The sequence below is a fragment of the Etheostoma spectabile genome, chromosome 3 (assembly GCF_008692095.1).
Source record: "Etheostoma spectabile isolate EspeVRDwgs_2016 chromosome 3, UIUC_Espe_1.0, whole genome shotgun sequence".
Classification (NCBI taxonomy): domain Eukaryota; kingdom Metazoa; phylum Chordata; class Actinopteri; order Perciformes; family Percidae; genus Etheostoma; species Etheostoma spectabile.
In genome coordinates, this window is record NC_045735.1 from 19,250,719 (window position 1) to 19,268,183 (window position 17,465).

Sequence of the window (17,465 nt, forward strand, 5' to 3'; positions counted from 1 at the left end):
CCTGTGCTCGCTGCGCCTAACTTTCCAAACCATTTAAACTTGAGGTGGAGCCAGCGCGGTGGGTGCAGGGGCTGTTTTGTTACAGGAAGGGATGGATGGAGTTTATCATCCTGTTTTCATATTACTCGCGAAAGTTCAACAGACACCAAGCCAACTATTCCACCATTGAAAAGGAAACTCTGCTCTGTTGTTATCTCTTCAGCATTTGAAGTCTATGTAGGATCTACTGCTCTGCCCGTCGTTGGGTAACCCCTGATCATAATCCCCTTGTTTTCCTGTCTCGCATGTTCAACCAAACCAGCGACTCATGCGCTGGGCTTGCTTGGTGCAGGATTACAACTTAAAATACTTCATAAGAAAGGCTCTGACAATGTGGTAGCTGATGCTTTACTAGGTGTGATGGGTGTTATTATGTGTTCTGTTTGATATCAAGTCCTGTGGCTTGCATTTTAAGGGGGAGGGTGTTCGGCTCCTGCCTTTTTGGGGTAGTTTAGCACTTTTTTTTCAGAGATAAATCAGTCTGTGTGGTTGCCCGGGGAGGTTGCTGGCGTGATGGCTCCGCCCACTTCCCCGTTCCCGGCCCTGCGTGGATTTGGCGCGGCTGCTGGAGATCCGGCCAATCAACATCCTCCAACCAACACGGGAGAGTTTAAAGAGCTGGGATCCTTCAGTCCGGGCCGGCTGAACGTTCAGTTTAGTCTGCCACCCGGTCCTGCTAGAATGTTTGAGAAACCATTGTGCAGAGATTGTTTGAGAAAAAATTGTGCTAGCGTTTGTTTTTAGAAACGATTTTTGTTAGAGAGTGTTGTTTGAGAAGCATTGTGCTAGAGATTGTTTGAGAAACTTTTGCTAGAAACAAATTTTTATTAGAAACTAGTTAAATCCTATTTTGTGTTAAGCCTTTGTTTTTTGGTCTTTTATTATCTGTATTATTTTAATAAGTTAATGGGTGCTGTCTTCTTTGGTTTGTTTAGGATAATCTTTGTTTATTAGGCACACCCATTATCTCTCTTTGTGTTTGTTTATTGAAGTGATTAAACTTCCTTTAAGTTACTACAACCTTGTTGCCCTCTGTCTTTGATTATCCACATTCATCCTTGTTTATGTTACGCCCATCTTTAACAACGGGCCAGGTCGTAACATACTTATATATATATATTATATATATATAAAGTGTAAATATTTCATTTGTAACGGCAAACATCATCACCGTTAATTACAGAGCAGCAGATTCAGTTGATATCCAAGTAGTGATTGGACACCTAAAAATAATGCCATTATTTTCATTGTTGCTTTTGTTTTTGAAAATCAGTAGAAATTATTTGCTTTCCTCTGCTAATGAGCCGCGGTCGTTGCCTTGGGTGATCTAAAAAAAAAAAAAAAAGCACTGTTGTGCTGACATTTAGTCCTCTTCCTGCTGTGAACAAACTACAGTAATTAGAAAATAAAAAAGATACATAATATACAAAAAAATCATTAATGTTGGGCTATATATAGAGCACAGAGATAAAGATAAATATGCTTCCACGGAGAAAACAACAGTTTCCAATAATGTGTAAAAAAAAAAAAAAGTGAATCAACTTTCCCTTGTTATCTTGTTGAGGGGAAGTTTGTGTGCTTTCTCTTAAAGTCAGAGGATAATTAAGAATGACATCAGTCCCATTTTATAGTTGGCTTACTGTAACGTAGCTTCCTCATATCATTTAAGCGTATTTAGTTAAGGAGCTGCCTTGGAATATGGATCCAACATGAACCAGGTATCTTACAATAATATTCATCTTATAATATCCCACTTTAATTGTAATTTGTATTCAGTTCATTAGACGTAATTAAATGTTTCAGTCCCACAGCCACCTTTGCCCTAACCTCCAGGCTGAGTCATTCAGTGTCATTCAACATACTGAAGTATCACTTATAAACCGAGAAAAACTCCACTTTAAAGATTATTGGCTTTCTATTAATTTCTCAATCTGTGTGCATTTGTTTTTACAAAGGATGGACACTAAAAACTGGTGAACCAAATAACTGCAAAATGGCTGTAAAAGCTTTCCATGCAGCATCCTCTCTAGGTCGGACAGCTATCCAAAAATGATCATTAAACTGCCAAAACATGTTCACTAATTTACTATATTGTGAATAAAGGACGTTTTGGTGCCAGAGACTTACATACAGTAGAAAGAGTCAAAAACGAGGATTTACGTCAGTCAGTCTTATACCTTTCAGTAACAGCTCCACCTCGTCGTCGCTCCAAGCTAATAAATCCCTGCTCTTACTGTTCACCATTGTTGTTCTTTCTCCAAAGTATTTTCTGTGTTTTCAACAAAAAATCTGCTTCCTGTTCACACCGGCACGCACATGCTGTGTGTGAATGGTCATGTGATATGTTTTATCAGACGTGTTAATATGGCCGGAGATTAGTTCTTCTTCTGTGGCTGAAACTCTTGTGTGGACCCAAGCGTAGCTCCCATGGCGCCATTTTAATGCTACGAACCCATCACATGCAGTTAGCAACCCATTGACTGCCATTCATTTTGGCACCACTTTCACAGTGGATAACTTTACATCTGAAGCGTTTAAAGACTCTATTTGTCCGTTGTTTATTTCTAAAGAAACACAACAATGTATAAATGGCTCCATTACCTTGTAGCTCACATTTTGGCTCCATAGCAGACGTTTTTATGAAAATAGGCGTCACAACCACGCATGTTACCGTCGCATAGTTGACAAATCACCGCATTGTCAGGTGAACCACGCAGACAGTTTCAACTTACATCAGCTGTTTAGGTTTAATTACCAATGTCAACTAGAATGTTAGTTAGCAGTAATTAGCGTGTGCCTATGTTATCTCCTAACATATACCTACACTCTCTGTCTCTGCTGATTGGGAATGATTGAGATTTCTCTTGGCACAGCTACCAGAAGACTTACAGCTTTCAGGCACGTTGCCTACGTCACAACTACGTCGTCAAGCTCAGTTGGAGGCTGCGCAGTATCCAGAACAGCGGGATCTGTTGGTCCACTTCTTTAACTGTCTATAGTGTGGACAGAATTTCTTTTTGTCTCAAAACAAAAAAAAACGTAGCAGTGCAGATTTAGCCTTTTTGTTTAGCTTGAATGTCTGCAACTTATGCATCTGTATGACCTAACTGTTTTACAAGACAGGATCGAAGGACTATTAGGCATTTGTTGTGTGATGGATACAAAGTAGCTAATAAATGATCTTATTGTGTATGAATATTTGTTATTACCTTCCTACATAGGAACTGTCTGATATGGATCTAAATTGTGATCGCTTTGCTAACATCTTAACATTGGAGTCCATTGCAGGCCGTCAAACAAGTGGGCAAATGATTGTAATTGTAACCTTCAAACAAATGTAAATTCATCTTTAGTAAACATTGTAATCATTGATTAGATTTGAAACTAAAATCTGTCCGATCATTGTGTTTCTGTCAGACATGGCAAAAATACTCACTTCCCGTACTCAAGTAGAAGTACAGACACTTGTGTTAAAAAACACTCTGGTAAAAGTAGAAGTAGTGATTTAACTTATTTACTCAAGTAAAAGTAACAAAGTACAGGCTTGGATATGTGCTTAAGTATAAAAGTAAAATTAGCCTTGTGAATGACAACCATTTTTTTAATGCAAAGCCACCAGGACCACATGAATGTTACTTGAGTGCAAGCTGAGAAACTTTAGTGGACGTGGAAGAAAGTCTCTTTATATGCCATTGGCTACATTTTAAATGGATGTCTGCCTACAGGCCTAAAACATCACATTTTATTGTGACAGAGACTGGGACTCCAGGTTAATAAGATTCTGCCTGAGCAACAAGATATGAATTCAATTGTGATTCTGTCAGAATTATTCCCATCCAATTATATTGAACTTGGTCTTGAGGTGAGGACTAGTCCTGAGAATCTAGTCCTGAGTGAGGACTAGATTAGGACTGTATTTAAATCTGACTCTGGTTTCCAACTTGGCCCCAGGTGTGTCTGTTAAAACACAGACGTGTTTGTGTGTGTGTGCGTGTGTGTGTGTGTGTGTGTGTGTGGTTCTGCAAAGAAATAAATATCATCGCATAGGCTACCATACACAACACATTGGAATCATATATACTGTATGGTAGTAAATAATAACAACAAACCCACTATTAATTACATTATCTTAATGCAGTGTAGCCTAGCTGCATGTAAACATGCCGCACGGACCGCTACAGGAAATCATTCCTACCACAGGCAATAAAAGTCTTTAACACGTCATCACTGGGTGCTAGATGAGACTTTTAGACACCACAATATTGCAATAAGGGCAACCTGCACAATTGGTTCATTTACATTTAGCATATTATTTAAGCAGTTGCACATTTTGTTTTCCCATCCTGTATATATTAAAATATGTGTTCTTATTTTATTCCTATATTGTATTCCTATTATTGTTATTATTTCATGTATACTGTATGTATGTATATTTTTTACTAGTATCTCATTTATATTTATATTTTATTTATATTTATATTTCTGTGTTTTGTGACAAATGTACGTGTGCTGCTGTAACACCGTAATTTCCCATTTTTTTCAGGATCAATAAATATCTATCTATCTATCTATCTATCTATCTATCTATCTATCTATCTATCTATCTATCTATCTATCTAAATAATGCACCTAAAATGCAAACGTGAGCAAGGGCGTTCCACAATCGTCATTATATCAAATAAACAGCCTGGTGTAACCTAGGCAACAGGTGAAGAACACAAAAAACTAAATCACTAGTTAACTTACTTTAAATGTGCAAGAACTATAGACCAATGCAACAACAGGCTTAACTGAACTGACAGCAGTTATTGGGGGTGGCAGTAGCTCAGTCCGTGGGGAGTTGGGTAGGGAACCGGAGCGTCGTCGGTTCAAGTCCCCGTATGGATCAAAGTACGGAGTGTGGATCGGTAGCTGGAGAGATGCCACTTCACCTCCTGGGCACTGCCGGGTGCCCTTGAGCAAGGCACCGTATACCCCCCCCTCCAAACGCTCAGGGCGCTGGTCCAGCTGGCAGCCCACTCACTGTGACATCTCTACATTTGTGCATGAATAGGTCCTGAGCATGTGTGTTTTCAGACCTGTGTGTAGTGATTACTGACAAACAGAGTCTTAATTGTAATTTCCCCACTGGGGATCAATAAACAATATAAATTATTATTATTAAACGACTTACAGTTCTCAAGGACACACACAATCTCTACTGATTATCCTCCAGACAGCTAGTCTCTTTTTCTTCTCGCTGTGTGAGGCGTTTGTGACATACACTTGCAAACACACCTGATAGAAAACCTTTTGTACAAAACTAAAGGAACGAGCCAATTTTGTAAAAAAGTAAGGTGTAGAAAGCCAAAAGTTGCCACAAAAAAAATAGTAAAGTAAAAATATCTGAAAAAAATCTACTTGAGTACAGTAACAAAGTATTTGTACTTCCCATCTCTGGTTTCTATCCTGTAAAGTAAAAGTAAAGCGATGCTGTTGAAGGTATCAGCAATCAAGATGGTGAGTTAAATCAACGTCAGAACAATGTTTTAGAAAACCTCTTTGAAATGATAAGTAAGTAGGTTTCAGATCATGGGTATAATGAATAAATCGAAAAAATGGTTCTGCGAATGGTGAATGCTTCTACACTTGATTCTTTATGTTTATTTGATGTAAGCTAGAAGTATGTGCTCTGTTGGCATGTGGCTCTCATCTCCCACAGAGCTTTATTTTGTTTGACTTGTCAGATTTCAGATGATTACTGTATGGTGAATTGCCAATAAAACCAGCATGGCTCTCTCAACATAATGTAAATAAACAGACTTAAATAAAATCCTGGCATTCCTTTCCTTGTGAAGGAATGGTAATCTACCATTCAGTGGGAGGTAGCATTGGTGTCTGCATCAATGTCTTTTTGCGTGAGTAACTTGGAGCCAGGAAAACATCAGTTATTTGTTTTTCTTCCTTCAATCCTGTCTATTCTCTACATTGTGTAACTTTTTTTTTTCTGTAAAGCTGTTTTAGCGCACGTCAGAGAAATTGATTTTGTGTCTGAACTCGGGATCTGGCTGTCAGAATTAGGATAAAAAAAGATTACTTCCCAAAGGTCCACACCCACTAACCTATCTCATCAGGGTCACATTGTAGAGACCCGGCAATCTTCTGGTGTTGTTGAAAATGTTGATGTCGGGATGGCAGTGCAGCCAGAGTGGGGAAATCAGCCAGGCTCGATGCATCTGACAGTTTGTAAAGAAGCGTAAAATCACAAGGATCTTTGAGCATTGGAGCTCGTGAGAGACAAAGACAGGACATGTGATTGCAATCGGGGGGGGAACAATGTTGGGTTTAATAACTGATTGGGTATCTGCTGTTCCTTACAATGTCTGAAAGATACTCCTGTCACTAACAGTATATGTATTCCGCAGAGCTTGATTAGGAGTGTCGGGCTATGGACAGAGGAGGTGGGGGACCATCATTCCTCTCTTATTGCATCGTAAGCGGCAATGACTCATGACTGTTGTGCTGTCCTGCGTGTAAACAGACAAACTCGCGGAGATTGATGGTTGTTGTGGTGCGGGGCGGTTGTAATAGCAGGCTATCTCTGGACCTGTCCACATTTTTTTTTCCCATCAGATCCCTCCCTCAGGCCCGCAGATAAAAATCCCATCACGGGCGAAGGTGAGGACTGATGGAAACAAAGCTCGGGCCTCAGTCTTCAGGGGGCCTTTTGTCTAATCCACGGGGTCTATGTAATACAAATTCAGCTTAAAGTATAGCACATTTCTGCATGTAGTGCAAGAGTCCATTATGTCTTGCACGGTTCAATTTATTTTGATGATAATGGCTTATATATCATTTCTCTTGCATTCATCTCAGCATAATTAATGTGTCTAATTAAGATTTCCATTACAACAGAGCAGCTGTTGTTAGCTTCATGCTGATAATGGACTTAGATCGGACTAAGATAAATTTGCTTTGTTGATTAGGTTAGGAATTGCTCAGCTGTTTAGTTATAACTTTGGGCCTCTTTGTTTTATCACATGTAAGCAACCCAATGCCAGTTCAGTCTTTTTCAAGTGCTTTGCATGCTGTAGATGAGATTAAGAAGATGTAAATTGGATAAAATATAATTATTGCTGTAAAATGATGAAATGCCTGGTCAATGACACACCACATGTTTTGGCTGCTGGATGATTACCTGTTTGTTGTGGAAATTTGGGACCCGAGTTGCACGAGGTCATTAATAGCGCCTGACACTGCTCTGACCTGACTGGCTCCGGTAATTACTGTAATTAAAATAATGACAGAGTATTACTGTGAACTGCCATGAAAGGTTTGAGCAGGTGACTAAAGAGCTAAATTATTTGTTTCAGAAAATTGACCAGAATTTTGAAATTTATTGCAATCTGATTGGTCTTACTTTGTTCAAGGCCGACTTCAATCATAATCAAGACCAATAATTAGACCAATAAATCGGCCCAGTCAGTGTATCTGCCAATATTAGCAGATATTGCAGATAGATCAGTGACATTGTATACGTTGACCAATAAGCTATAAGAAATATGTAGTCCACAAATGCCTAAATATGTGGGTCTGTATCAAGATTGTTTGTTAATGTTGAAAATAAAGGTAACACTTAATTTGAATGGGTGTGCAAGACTGACACAACACCATCATAACTACTTCATGACACCTGTCTTAACATCTTTATGAGTCTTTATGAATGTTTATTACTGCTGTCATTAAGTGTCATTTGGTAAATTAGGTCACTTTTAATACAAAGTTGATGTTGTTTGAGAGGTTTGTGTTATGACCACTTGACATTAACGAAGACAGCCTGTCATAAATATGTCTTTGCAGGCCTAATAAACCTATATAATCTAATAACCTAACAATCTTAAGAATCTATTTAGCTTTATGTGTTAACATCACATTAAACTGTCATTAAGTGGTTGGTTTTGACAGTGGCATGAAACCATAATCATCAACCCGGTCTCATGCCAGTTTGGGAACTGGGCACATTATTTAGATCAATTGATTGATTTACATACAGGATTTCCTTGTTTATTTTTTTACATGTCATGATTTTCGAAGGTGACCATTTCACGAGCTGCCATGACACTGGCGCACTCTGGGGGACACAACAACGAAAAAATGAAACACCACACGGTGACAGCAACTCGTGCCGGGACACGATCCGCGGTCTCAGGGGGACACAACAACGGGGAAATGAAACGCCACACGCCGGCCACAACAACGGGACGGTTGTGGTTAGGAAGAGAATAACACGGAAAGGAACTGCAACACACGGGACGATATCCGGTCTCCAGGGTGAAAGGCCTGTGTTGTTTGACCCATCCACCACCCCAACCAACCTCCCTGTGCAGATTACCAGCTTTTCAATACTACTCGCTACTGTAATTGTTCTGTCATCACGAAATAGGCTTCCCATTGAAATGCATTACTTCAAAATTCCTAATCAACACACGAAAATAACAACATTAACGTGACCTGTACAATCAATAGATTAAATAACGTGGCCATTTCACAAACTGCCATGAGACCGGGCTGATATAATTGTGTCGTTCATATTTTCCCTTGACCTTAACTAGAGCGGTACAATTTGGACTTGTCATAAAGATGTCATAAAGTTTGATTACACTGTCAAATGCTTGTGTCATGAATAATATCTTTGACCTCAAGTAAAGAGGAACCATTTGGACATGTCATTAAGATGTCATTTACTTTTCTGAGGCTGGTTAAATGACCGAGGTGATTTACATAGTTTTGGACAGATTTATAGCTTTACATGTTGCTATAGTAAGCGCTAATAGCTGCTAACCCAAGGTAGCTGTCATTAGCTAGTTAGCTTGGTTAGCGGTACAATTGTAAGCCGATTCAGCTTGGAAAGTAAACAATCTTTGGATGCTGTATTCCCCGTCTGCAATATATTGGCCGAATATCAATATCAGTTATACACAGAGCAGATGTTCTGTTTGTTCAACACAAAAAGACACAAAAACAAACAAACAAGGCATTTATTTAAATTGCATCTTAATCTACATGTTAAATATACAGCCTTTGCATTATGGCATATGCACAGTTATTATCAGACCGTGCTTTAATAAGCTGCACTGTGTTTCAGAGGATGAAATATGATGGAGGACACTGTCAAACAGTATGTGGACTTTAATGTGCTTCTTTGAGCTGTGATGAGCCATGTGTGTTAATACAGCTTGTCTGCTTGCATTCATGGCTTCTTATCTTTTCATGTACACAGCAATATGTCATCTTATTCAATTCAATTGAATTTAATTGATTTATAGAGCGCCAAATCACAACAAAAGTTATCTCACAGCGCTTTTCATATTAGAGCAGGTCTAGACCGTACTCTGTGATGTTATTTACAGAAACCCAACAATTCCCACATGACCCTTTCATATTGTAATGAGAAACTGCCGTCTTTTAGCTTGCACCTGTATGTACTGTTTATAGGTATATATTTTTATCTTCTTGCATGTACGTTCTGCGGTATGTGATATTAATCCCCCTGTGTGCAAAACCTTCTATTTGGTGCAGTGTTCTACTGATCCAGTTTCCATTACGCCTTTTTTGTGTATCACATCACTACTACACTGCCATAGTAGTGCCAAATTAGATTTATTTGACAATCTAATATAATTGTGTTAATCCTAAAGCATTCTCAATGAGTTTGGACAATCACGTCGTCGTAAACTTCAGTATGCATCATATGCAAAATATACTGTATTTCTGTCAGAGTCTGAGCCTTTCGCTCCCTCAAATACATGGGGAAGTTATGTTTAGCTGTCACATTCTGTCAGTGCAACTGACACGGGGTTTTAGGAGTGTGCAAATACACAGATAAATATGAAACTGTATGTGTGGGGTGAATAATGAGGGGTTTGCTGTAACTGTCAGACTCTCCCAGATCACAGTGTGCATACAGAGATTATTCAGGGAAGTGACATGCCGATGACATGCAAATCTGTACACAATTACTATTATACAGACTTCAAGGGGACAGTGGGAGTTGCAAATCTCCAAGAATACAGTCACATTCAAGAAAACAGTCGAAGAATATTACGCTCAGCAACATTTCAAATGTTTTATTCAAAGTTTCAGCTGACAGTGAATATTGTGTTGCTGAAACTACTGAAAGCTGTGATATGTCTCTACAACACAACCTGCATACAAAATACATTTTATTTGTTTGCGCTTTTCTTGATACTCAAGGACACCTTATTTGAAAAAATAGTCATAGATAAAAACTGATGCACAACAAAGGTGTGTTTTGGGTGTAATATGCAATAAACCAATCAGAGTGTCATCTCCCATTCCCTTTAAAAGCCAGGTGCGTTTGTACCTTGGCACATTGCTATTATATGGCGGATTTGCACCGTAATATTTTTATTTTTAATCTTTTGCATGTTGCAGTGTGTGCACGAGCCTGGACACATTTTACTAATTTGCTGTTAAAATAAAAAATAAAATGCTGTGTTATTGACTTCAGACCAAGTTTTTAATTGGGAAATGGCGGGATCACTTCCCGCTGCCTCAAGATAACAATACACCAAGAATTCACATGAACACACCTCCTTGTAAGACCAGCACGCCCATGGGCGCACAGATAGGCGCAGGTACAATTGCTGTTTAAATGACGTGGACGCTGGAAGGGAAATTAAATGTAAATATAAATGTAAATGTGCTGTATGTATATGGCGCTTTTCTAGTCCTAACGACTACTCAAAACGCTTTTACATCATACAGGAAACATTCACCATTCACACACATTCATACACTGTGGCCGAGGCTGCCGTACAAGGTGCCACCTGCTCATCAGATAAACACTCACACACATTCACACTCTGTTGCTTGCTCTGTGGGAAACTACTAGAACTGTTGGGTCCTTGTAAATTCTGGGGTGGGGTCTAGACCGACTCTATCTGTAAAGTGTCTCGAGATAACGCTTGTTATGAATTGATACTATAAATAAAATTGAATTGAATTGAATATGTCTAATGTTTATTTTGTGACTTTGACTTTGCGTTTACGATACATTAATGAATTAAGGTTGATCGCCATCATGTCCCCTCAGTCTTGCCCTCTATAAGTGGATCAATGACCCAACACGGTGACCACAAACTGCTCATGTGGTAACATATACATATACATACATATCTGATTAAATCAATCTTTAATTAATCAACCTGTTATTAATAACCAAGCGTTCGATCTATAGGCTGAGATTTAGAGACAGTGTGATGCTGCTATAACTGTTAACAGCCTCCCACGTAAGCTACCATTAGCATCACCAGCATCAGTTACAAGAATAACTGAGAATATTCATGTATCTTATGAACCTCAGATATCAGTGTAAAAATCTTGATCAACCCGCTACGCAACAGCTTTCAGCATTTTCCCCTTACTCCCCGATGTGACAGCAAGAAACTTTTCCTTGGCGATGCCGGTCTGGTCTATAGCCTGGAACCTGGATGTAGTGTTGGTGTAACCAACTACTTAGCAACTTTTTGGCATAGTTATAAGCAATGTTAAACTTTCACGGTTGTTTACGCTGTTGATGTATGATTGTTTTCCCCATAATAGGGGCGTAGTGATGAGACCTTGACATATTGCCTAACCTATAGTTTCGTGAGCAGGGCCACACCTCAAACACGCATCTTCCAGTATTCCTATATATCCAGTATTCATATAAATTCCTAACCCTCTCCTCTCATTTGATTGCCACATTCTACACCCCTCCCTCCTTCCCTCCCACCCTCTTTCTGTTCCTCTCCTTTCTCCTCTTCTTCAAGTCCTAAAGGCATCCATCGTGACCGGGTGCTACGCTGCACTACCTACCGAAGTCTCCTTACAACGCTGTCAACGTCAAGTCCATTGATGACTACAAGCGACTTTATGTCTCGCATTCCAATCATCTTTCATTATTAAATTGTTGTAAAAACATATCTGGTTGAGGGTGTGGTCCTCACTAGTGAAATTCATGAACGATTACTTGATTTCTTTGTCTAGGTAGTAGCACAGCACAGTCACACTTATTATTATTGTTGTATTAACAATACTATCTGGTAGTGGGTTGTACTGTTATATTAAAAAAAAAAGGCAAATATTAGCGATTGACTTTCAAAACCTCTCAGGTTTCTACAGTGACGAATACAGGTATGTTTATTTTACACATGTACATCTCTATATAAACAGTTGACCGCCCCCCCCCCCCCCCCCCCCCCCGCGAGTTCTAAATGACTGTGAGAGCTCTAAATTGAGATGTCTTGCAGGGATGCTACCATGAAGTGTCTGCTAGGATTGTACAGTTTTCAGGGCCCATTAGATCGTGTAATTAATCTATTAGGAACCTGTCCAATAGAATAAATGAAATCAACTAAAACGTCTTGTAAATACTTATTTTTATATTTCCTCTGACTGTTACATGCATATTTAAAGACCAGTTTATGTATGCATGTGTTTATCATGTCAAGGTAACCACCGACATTTACAATTATTTAAATGTAGGCATCTGTGCAGCAGGACCGTACACAATGTTCACAATGAATCTCATGTAAACAGAAACTGAGAGCTTAGGGACCATTTGGTATTCATGGCATGAGCCACCGGAGGATAATAGGGGAGGGTCATGTCTTTTTATTCTTTGTTCAGGGGAGGGTCACCCAACGATTTTTAGTCAAAGTGGCTTGTTTGTTGGATAATTTCCCTCGGCCCCCCATTGCTAGCAGATGGGTGTGACCCAACAAAAATCCCAACATGACAGAAAAAAACAAGTTTGGAGTTGCTTTCTTTGAGAATGCCACCAGTCGGAAGGGCATGAGATGGGAGGAATGAGACTGGAGGTCTCCAGGCTGCAACAATACCGGACTCATCTCTTGTGGAGAATTATAACTTCGAAAACCACAGGTTCCAGTTAATCTTGAAATGGATATGTGTGTTGCGTTATTTAAATAAACAATCAGGGCCTCTTGTCGCAAATATCCTGATGGAGCTCCAGCCAACTCATAGCGGGGTTGTTGAAGGTGGACAGGCCTGGCAGCAAGCCAGCAACCCAGGCAGGGACCCGCTGGCTCTCACGTCCGACTTTGGAGATTCTGATCTTTGACACAGTTGGACCAAATTTGCCATTAGCCATCAAATCTTTGTAAAACGGTCCATATTTGAGCTCTACATAGTTGACTTCTTGCATGAAAAAGTCTTAGAAGTGAATTTAGTACTGAAATAGCAGATGAGCAATGTATAAAGTTTCCAGTTGTTGGCCACAACAGAAATCCATGGTTGCTAGTCTTGTTGCAGCGCTTTGCACACCAACATACTTAACTTTGAATTTCGGATTGGGCGGGCCAGCTGTCAATGTGGGTCCTATGCCTCCTTTAGTGATGAAGATACATGTAATCAATGTAGTTTATTTGCTGCTCTGGAGGTGAGGCTTAGTGAGTTTGAGGCACGGCTCCGCACCATGGAATCAAAATCATATGCTCCCATAGCTAGCCAGCGCTCCGTAACTGGTGCAGGCCAATGTACTGCAGCTTCTGTTAGTATTCCCCCGGCAGACCACGAGAAGCCGGGCAAGTGTGTGATTGTTCGAAGGAAGCGAAGCGCTAGCTCTAAACCACCAACATCTTTGCTTTTCTAACAGTTTCTCCCCACTCAATGACACCCGCAGAGAAGCCAACTCTGGTTATTGGGAGCTCTACACTATGGAACATGAAGTTGACGGCTCCAGCGGCCACAGTCGATATGCAATCATATTTGAACATCTTGGCTAGGGCTAACCGTAAATACAGTAAGATTATACTTCACGTAGGTGGTAAAGATACCTCATTACGTGGAGATTACTCAGAGATCACAAAAATTTATGTTAAGTCAGTTTGTGCATTTGCAAAGACAATGTCGAAGTCAGTAGATTTCTCTGGACCCCTGCCAAACTTCATCAGCAATGTATGTACATGTAGAGCCGCATGTCATCCTTCCTCCGCTGGTTTTGGGGGTGGTCAGGAGAGATGGCATTCATCCCACTTGGGACGAAGCCTTTTTCATATCAAGAAATCTGACCGAGTCTATTATCGGTCACAAACCATGACAACCCGAGGTTGAAATCAGTGATCAGTTGTGCAGTGCTATGTGCTTCTCTGTGCTTCCAGTCGCCCACTCATAGTCCCGTAAGGACTATAATGTCCTCCGACTCAGATCAGTTAAATCAAAGGTAAACAAACTACTACTTAAGAATCTAATTACAATCAAAACTACCATTGCAATGTTCAAACAGAATAGGGAATGTGGACTATTAAATGTTGTATATCTGTTTTCCAAAGCAGTGGTTCTTAACCTTTTTGAGTCGCAACCCCCCAAAATAATGAAGTTGGTGTTTGCAACCCCCCCACCCCCCTCGACAAACACAGAGAGCTGCTAACCGCTGTAAACAGCTGTTTCTACACGCCTCCCCCTGTGGATTTGGAGCTAATTTTTGTAAATGCTCTGATTAGCAAACAAATGCTTTACTTTTAGTTTTTGTTTGAGTTTTAGCAGCTAGCACCTAGCCTGGTCCAATGTGCTCCAGGCTCTGTGGATTCATCTTTGATGAACCCACCTTCAGACCCCTTTTCTGTGTTTCAGGACCTCCTTATTTAGAACTGTAGCTCTGAAAACACTACCTGGAATTTAACAAACTTACACAGTAATTTAAAAACCATTCCCCAGTGTAGAATATAATATTTAACTTCATATTTAATTTCTCCACAACTATCTGGCGACCCACAGAAATTCTCTTGTGACCCCCTTGGGGGTCCCAACCCCCAGGTTGAGAACCACTGTTCCACAGAAGTACTAGTAAACAATTTGATATCACATAGTCAAATTTATCTGTTTTGTCTTACCAAAACAGGGATGTGCCATGAAGAATCTGTTGTCTAAATGATTCCAATTCCTCGAGGTTCTGGCAGAGGAGGGGGAGACTTGTTTGAAAGCCTCGTTCTTAATCTTCAACATCTACATGAAAAACATTACAGCCAATTATATTTGTTGTTGTAAACCAAACTCCAGGTCCGTATTCTGGATTTTTTATCAGGTATAGTCCTTGAATCAGACAAAGTACTTATTGTAGGTGATTTTAATATCCATGTGTACGTTGACAACTATAGCATTAGCATTGATTTCAACTCACTACTAGATTCAGTCAGAATGTGCATAAGGCCACTCACTGTTTTAACCACTCGACCTTGTGCTGGCATATGGCATCAAATTTGAAGATTTAATAGTATTTCCGCAGAATCCTTTATATTAGACTATATATATATATATATATATATATATATATATATATATATATATATATATACACTATACTATATTTAATAACGTTCAAATTCTTACTACTCAACTATACAAAATCTGATAAAAGCTTCTACACTAGATCTGAAAGTGCTATAGCTAAATTTAATAAATATATTCCAACAGCATTTAACTTAATGCCGTTCCTTAACATAAACCTTACGGAGTCCCGCCCGAATTGATAATTTTTTAGATGGTCATCCAGCCTCTCTATGGACGATTTTAGACTCTGTTGCTCCTCTCAAAAAGAAGAAAATGAAGGAAACTAGCACCTTGGTATAACTCCCAAACTCGCAAAATCTTGAAAGTAAATGCCGTTCCAACAATCTGGAAGAATCTCATTTGGATTGGCAAGACAGTCTGAAAACCTATAGGAGGCCCTCAGAAATGCCTGTTACTAATCACTAATAGAAGATAATAAGAACAACCCAAGGTTTGTTTTCAGCTCTGTAACCAGGCTGACAGAGAGTCCCAGTTCTATTGAGCCATCTATTGCTATATCTCTGAGTAGTGACGACTTAATGAGCTTCTTTATTGATGATTGAAAGCCAGGCAAAACCAGTCAGTTAGCCAAACTTCAAGCATGCATTAAAGATATAAAATCATGGATGACCTACAATTTTCTGATGTTAAACTCAGACAATGAAGTTATTGGGCTGGGCCCTAAATACCTCCGAACCTCATTACCTAAAGATATACAGTAGCTACTCTGGAGGGCATTGGCCGGGCCTCCAGCACTACTGTCAGAACTCTAGATGTTTCTGTGAATTTGATCAGGATTTATTCTTTAGTGCCCACTTAAAACAAATCTCAAGAACAGCCTTTTGTCACCTTTGTAACATTGCCAAAATTAGGCACATCCTGTCTCAAAACAATACTGAAAAACTAGTCCATGTATGCAGTCTTTTCTTACTCTTTCCATCTGTGTGCATCCATACCCCAGAAATGCTATACTATTCCCTGGAGTCCTTTTTCCTCCTGTTTTTCACCCGGCAGTTTTCCTTAGATTAGGGCCACACCCAAGTAATGGTTGCGGCTGTCATCGTGGTCCTGCAGTACCCTCATATGCCCTGCTACGTCCTGCTATGCCCTTTAGTGTCAAGCTACACCCTTTAACACCTTGCAGTGCCCCGCTATGCATTAACTACTACAACTATTATTTCTTAATAGTTCCGTTGTCATTACTGTGACTATTATTTCCACTGTACATCACACCCCCAATTGGCACCGTCAGACACCGCCTACCAAGAGCCTGGGAGTCTCCCTAAAAGGACGTTTTTCCTCACCAATGTTGCACTAAATGCTTGCTCTTGGGGGAATTACTGGAATTGTTGGGTCTTTGTAAATTATAGTGTGGTCTAGACCTACTCTTATCTGTAAAGTGTCTTGCGATAACTCTTCTTATGATTTGATACTATGAATAAAATGTAATAGAACTGAACCATAAACATTACAGGATTTAACTAAAACTAATTTAAACGGGTCTTACAATATACATAATTTGCACAGAAAACATGGTTACTAAATTTACAGAAATAAATCTCTTGTGTAGGGCCAATCAGAACCTTCACTACATGAATTAGTTTCCCATTAGGAGAGGACAATCTGCCCTCTTCCTCCCCTTGGTGAGCCATTTCCATCATATGTCATTGTGATTGGCATTGCTGTTTAAAAAGGCATAAGATCCGGTAATGATTGATTACTACACCCTCAATTTACATATATTTTATTTCTGGCTTTTGCATAGCACTGACCACAGTGTTAGTACGTTCTGTCCCTTCGTGCACACATTCTGCCTTGTGGTCTATGCGATTGTGTCTTGTATTGTGTTCAGCTGATTATTCTAACCACTCCACATTTACTACATAATGTGATGTTTGTGGAATTTACTTTGCACATAGACAAGAATTCATTCAGCTCTTATAGTCATCAATAGTGTAGATGCATTGACGCCTTCAGAGAGCTAGAACCACCATGTCCTATCAAACTTTTGAATATGCACATCTCAATTCGCCTCTTGTACAATTGACAAACTCCGATAGCCTGCACTTTCATTTCGGTCAAGAGTCTGCACA

The 17,465-nt window shown here is 39.6% G+C and overlaps 1 long non-coding RNA gene across 1 annotated transcript in view; it reads right to left on the reverse strand.

Annotated features, from left to right (window-relative positions):
* The window catches only part of LOC116673846 (uncharacterized), a 352,638-nt gene extending 335,984 nt beyond the window's left edge, over positions 1–16,654 (reverse strand). The window contains exon 1 of the long non-coding RNA XR_004327884.1: positions 16,510–16,654. This is a non-coding gene — a long non-coding RNA (uncharacterized LOC116673846). The remainder of the gene's footprint in view (positions 1–16,509) is intronic.
* Positions 16,655–17,465: the final 811 nt, after the last annotated feature.